The 5,713-nt window shown below is 39.3% G+C and overlaps 1 protein-coding gene across 1 annotated transcript in view; it reads right to left on the bottom strand.

Annotated features, from left to right (window-relative positions):
- Positions 1-4,251: 4,251 nt before the first annotated feature.
- The window catches only part of cdk9 (cyclin-dependent kinase 9 (CDC2-related kinase)), a 24,296-nt gene continuing 22,834 nt past the window's right edge, over positions 4,252-5,713 (bottom strand). Inside the window, exon 11 of the transcript XR_004335574.1 lies at positions 4,252-4,266. The gene's annotated coding sequence lies outside the window, so the exon portion shown is untranslated. The remainder of the gene's footprint in view (positions 4,267-5,713) is intronic.

Here is a 5,713-nt window from a genome sequence, read left to right as displayed (position 1 = left end):
GGAAAGTCTCAAGCCTACTCTTAGATGTGTAAACGGTGTCTGCCTCCTGAACCCAAACTGGAACCTGGTTCCACTGTAGAGGAGCCTGATAGCTGAACGCTCTGGCTCCCATTCTACTTTTAGAGACTCTAGGAACCACAAGTAACCCTGCATTTACCATAGCATACCAGTCTGTTGTGGCCAGCGTTCTGTTCCAACCCCACCCCTGCTGCAACATTGGAATTTCCCATTTTTTTAGATCAATAAAATCTATCTATCTATCTGTCTTTCTGTCTGTCTGTCTGTCTGTCTGTCTGTCTGTCTGTCTGTCTATCTATCTATCTATCTATCTATCTATCTATCTATCTATCTATCTATCTATGAGCACAAACAACAACAGTCCGAGTCCCTCCCCCCCACCCCGGGTTGTAAATGGCACGATGGCTGCAAAATAAGATTCATGTTTGCCGAAAATGTAACAATTAAAAGATCTATAAAATACCAATTATCATGACTGTTTGTAAAATGTATTGAAGTCCTATGTGAAGAACTGCAACTTCACTCACTAAATCAGTTACAGGTCAATGTTCACTGTGTATTTTGACTCCTAGAGACAGAGACACTTTTAAGATGGCAGTTGAAGAGAGTCTGTCCTGACCCCGCAGTGATGGACATAATCGTGAAAGTTTCTCCTTTCCAACAAGTAAATGTTGTTGCGTAAGAGTTTTTGTTTTGGTGTCCTTTTCCCTGAGGGGTGAAACGTGTGCATGTTGAATGTTAAAATGTATCTCCAAATCCTGGGTAAAAGCGCTAAAAATATGAGCAATAAAAGGGCAGTTGTCCCGTTGGCAGGCCCAGCTGGCCACCAAGAGGGCACTTTTTTATTGACTTGGCTGATAGAAATCTGCACTGACATTTCCCTCTCCTTTCTATCTGAAAGAGCCCAGGACTGACATTACAGCTAAGCATTTCAAAGGCCCAGTCAAATTGCTCTTTTTGATATTCCATCAGGCCAGCCTTCTGGGGACCCGTGGCTTGGGGAATCATATAAAAGAAGACATGACAAGGAGTGTCTAAGACCTAGACACTTTACAACAAAGCAGGGAAAAAGCTGCAACATTGAAGGACTTTGACCGAAATACAAGACCTCTGTGAACTTTATGAACTCAAAAATCGCATGTGTCCAACAAAAAAGACCCAAATCTCTACCTGCTAATGCTTCGAAAGATTTCAGGTCGAGCCATGAACTTTACAAAACAAAATGTTTTTGCTGGATGTGGGTGTTCATGCTAAGGAGCAAACAAAAATGTCTGAATTCAGAATGAGTTGATTGCCAAATTAAGACACCTGACATTGGCATCCATAGTTTTTAAAATTGATGTATTTTGAGACTGGACAAATACTCTTACATAGAAGCATCAGTTTTGCTTTCGTTAGTGCTGGTTGAAAACAATACTTTGTTTAAGCTCTAAAAATCCTTTGCAAAGTTTTCCACCTCACCGAGACTTCTCTTCACAAACACAATGGGTCCTCGCAAATGCTTTAAAAAAATGTGAAGGGACAGAGGACTTATAGTGATTATAGTTTATAGTGAATGCTACTGTATGATTTGTGTTTGGGAATTCAAACTTCTGTTCACCTGTATGTAGATATACTATAACCTAAGTATATATGGCTGTAGTATCTAGATGTACACTATGTAAAAAAACCACATGATCGAGTCATTTCTGCTTTTGTCTTAGCTGTTGTTAGTAAGTTCAAACAACAAATGTCACTTTGTACAGCACAGAGTTAGGGTGGAATTGAGTGGTGACACAACTAGGACCCTACCCCATGACATTCACACTGACACAGTCTGTTCAGGTTACTCCATGCTGCTCTCTGCTGGTATAACATCTAGGAGCTAATCTGTTAACCATGCTCACACTGAGATTACCCTTAAACGCATCTACATCCACATGTAGCTGTTGGCTTTATATAGATAATTATGACATGTACCTGACATTCACAGACGCCTCTTAAATCACAATTAGTGTGAACACAGGCTGGCTATAGCACAGTGTGTCTATACTATGGAGTGGGCCTACTTACCTGTTACCTGTAGGTTTCCAATCTTCCTACCTCAAAATATTACTGAAACCAACCAAATTTGAGTAAGTGGATATATATACAGTTTACCTTAACTTTATATTTTCATCAAAAATATCAATGTCATCCTGTTTTTTCTACTTTTTCTGTTGGTACCCAACCTGTACGCTGCAATTATTTAAAGCTACACTATTTTTTTATAGAAACAATCCCTAACTTTCTACAATAACAAGAGGACTGGCCGTCCGGGCATGAGTTCCCGTATTTGTTGTATTTTGAATCAGTGTTCGGCAAATAATAGCAATAGATCTGCTCAGACATTTCAAAACTAAAGATACAAAACAGAATCATCCGTCCAGCTGTCATGGTTGTCACTAAGCTTTAACAAACAGCATCTGTCCTAAGCCAAACCCTCAACTTACTGGTGAACCTCTTCAACAATGACAGCCATCTTTTACCCCAAAATTGCATACATTTATTTAAAAGCAATTTCTATGCGTCCCCAAAACACGACAGTGTTTTCACACATGTTCATGTCGTTGGTGAAAGAAGTACTCAGAGCCTTTATTTAAGTAAGTACCTAAATTACAGTATTAGTCTCTTAGGGGAATATTTGAGTAACCCTTGGTCAGCTTCCATCATTTTATCCATAATTTATGGTTGTGTGGAGGCTCCACACAGTGGCCTGAGAAGAAGAACCAGGAAATGAGTCGGGGGGGATGCAACGCTACCAAGCCACGGCCGTGTAGTTGCATTTTTCGAGAGGTGCACATCAGGCTAGGGTCTGGTACGTAGCCATGGCGTAGCCCTACGGAGAAGCATCAATTATGTGTTAAATAAGCGTAATTTACACAGGAATTAGCATTTCACTTTTTGTTTCTTAAAATAAAACCAGACGGGCGCCCGGATAGCACAGTTGGTAAAGCGGGCGCCCATGTGTAGAGGTGTACTCCTTGACGCAGCGGGCGGAGGTTCAACTCCGACCTGTGGCCCTTTGTTGCATGTCATTCCCCCCCTCTCTCCCCCCTTTTATTTCTTCAACTGTGATTCGTAGCCATATAAAAACAAATGACCACAGTTTTTCTTCCAGTAAAACAACATAACAAAGTGTGTCTTCCACACTGAAATCTGTAAAAACGAACCTTATGATAAGGTGTATTTGTGGGGTGTAGTGTGGAAACCAGGGCTTCAGGGTCGTCCAGGTGCACCACATGTGCCCAGGACCCTCCTCTGGTCTCAAACATGGAAGAGATTAAAATGGATCATTACAGCTGTAGAGGATAGAGACAGTTTCTCCTTTATAATACCAATTCCTTCGAGCAATGTAACACACACATATACACAGAGCACCCCAGGATTTTGACAGCTCCTGTGTGTGTGCCCTTTGATTGATGAGCTCTATTCCAAATGTTTTTTCATCCAAACCAGTGGGAGTTTAAGTGCCTTGTGCATGTTAATACCAAACAAAACATTAGCCGGAGCAGTCCCGTTGTGAACTCCCTCTCCGGTGATTTCATCACTCATCTCTCTTGGCTCCACATGACTCCAGGACACAGAGGGGCAGAGATGGAGGGAAGACGGAAGGCACACACCATTAGAGGTTGGTAATCTCACACACATGCTGCACCAAAGCTGGAAAGAGTACAAAAATATTCTACTTAAATAAAAGTGCCACTACCAGGTATAAAAATCTTCTCAGTTAACAGTAAAAAGTAGTTTTAAAATTTACTGAGAGTAAAAGTTACTTACTTAGTTTTTAACAGCTAGGGGGATATACTTTTTGTATATTTATTCCTATTATTTAATATCTTATTTTAAACTTTTTTAATGAAATCGCAGGCTTTTGCAATTTGATAAAGGCACAAAAACAGAAGATTTTAGTTTGTCGACAGATACGTAAAGCAACCTTAGAGACCTTTTTTTAACGGATGTAGGGAAGAACAATACATATGTTGTAGCCAATTTTACTGCGTGCGTGTGTATGTGTGTGTGTGTGTGTGTGTGTGTGTGTGTGTGTGTGTGTGTGTGTGTGTGTGTGTGTGTGTGTGTGTGTGTGGTAGGTTTGGGTGAATGGTTTGTTCGCTACTACACCTGCACACCTGTTTGTCTGGTTCTACATCTTGTCTGCTCGTTCTTAATCTTTCAGTCAGTCTTTTTGTAAGTGTTATTAAATGCATTATAAAATAAAAAAAAGTTATCCTTAAGACAATGGCCGACCGCATTGTTATCAATTTAAATTTTTTGGAATTCAAGCATTCAATGGAAATATTGGTTGTAAGATCTACAGTTATTTACTTTAGATTTCACAGTAACATCACTGTAAATGCTTTTTACAGTAGAATGTCTCACATTACATTACAACCTTGTCGACATGACAGAATCACAGTACTCTACGCATTACAGTTGAAATCACAGTAGTCAAAGCAATGCTGTAAAAAAAACATCACAATATAGCCACTACAATACTGTAAATAGTCAAGTAAACTACTGTGTTTTTCCATTTTTATCTTATCTTAGCTTATCTTTCTTTTATCTCATACCCAGTAAGCACACATACGTCGCCACGACATACAGTATGCAAAATATCACTTCATCTGCAATTTATTGTGGGGCATTCTGAACGTAGCTTATTAAGCGCCTGGACGTCTTATTATAATGGAAATCTATACATCACAGCGACATATTACAGTGGGGTTGAAAAGTTTGGGAACCCCAGGTAAAAAAGTGCATTAATGTGCATAAAGAAGCCAAGAAAACATGGAAAAATCTCCAAAAGGCATCAAATGACAGATTAGACATTAGTATAATATGTCACAAAATGTTAGATTGCCGCCCCTCAGTCATGCTTGGCTTGTATCGGTTAGTTTTATTTTTTTGGCTTAAATGGAACTGAAACCTCAACATAAAATCAACTGGTAAGGTAAATTCGGCATGTAGCTAATCTGTCAACCAGCTAACGTTAACTCTTATTTTAAAAAGGTGAAGCGGTTCCGGGGCCGTCTAATGGCAGGCTAACGTTTGTACTTTGTGATTTTAAGGATTTATTTTGACCCTGCTTATCGACAAAATGACACAACGTAAAACAGTTTAGTAAGACGGTGGTTCGTTTCTGTACACTCGGCATTAAATCTGGTTAACAATCGATTTTGAAAACGGGGTACGGAGTGCCAACGGTCATAAAACATCACTTATTAGATGGTGCCCATTTTCTCACTAAGACCAACAAAGTTGAACACATGACTCCAGTTCCGACGCCTTTGCACTGGCTTCCTGTGCCTCAAATAATTGATTTCAAAGATACATTTATCTGACAGCTTTTGCTTTATTGCTTTTTACAATAAAAACTATTGAGGAAATATTTTCCTTTGACATCGTTGCAGTATTAAACGAGATCTCTGCAGTCGGCAGCAGAGAAACAAGCTACAATGTCAGTTAATATAGGCTAATTGTCCAGCTTGTATTTACGTTCATAAAAGTGCTACTTTTGTTGCTGACAGACTAATATTAATTAATATTAATATTGTAATTGTCTGACAACATTATGGAAAGAATTTTTAAGGAGGTCGACATTTCTGTTAAAGGTTATGATCCTTTTTTAAAACATAAAAGTCCACAAAAGTGCTTTGCTAAACCCACCAGACTCCAT

The sequence above is a fragment of the Etheostoma spectabile genome, chromosome 16 (genome assembly GCF_008692095.1).
Source record: "Etheostoma spectabile isolate EspeVRDwgs_2016 chromosome 16, UIUC_Espe_1.0, whole genome shotgun sequence".
Taxonomy (NCBI): domain Eukaryota; kingdom Metazoa; phylum Chordata; class Actinopteri; order Perciformes; family Percidae; genus Etheostoma; species Etheostoma spectabile.
Note: the sequence above shows the minus strand (reverse complement) of the source record. Positions and strands in the feature narration are given on the sequence as shown.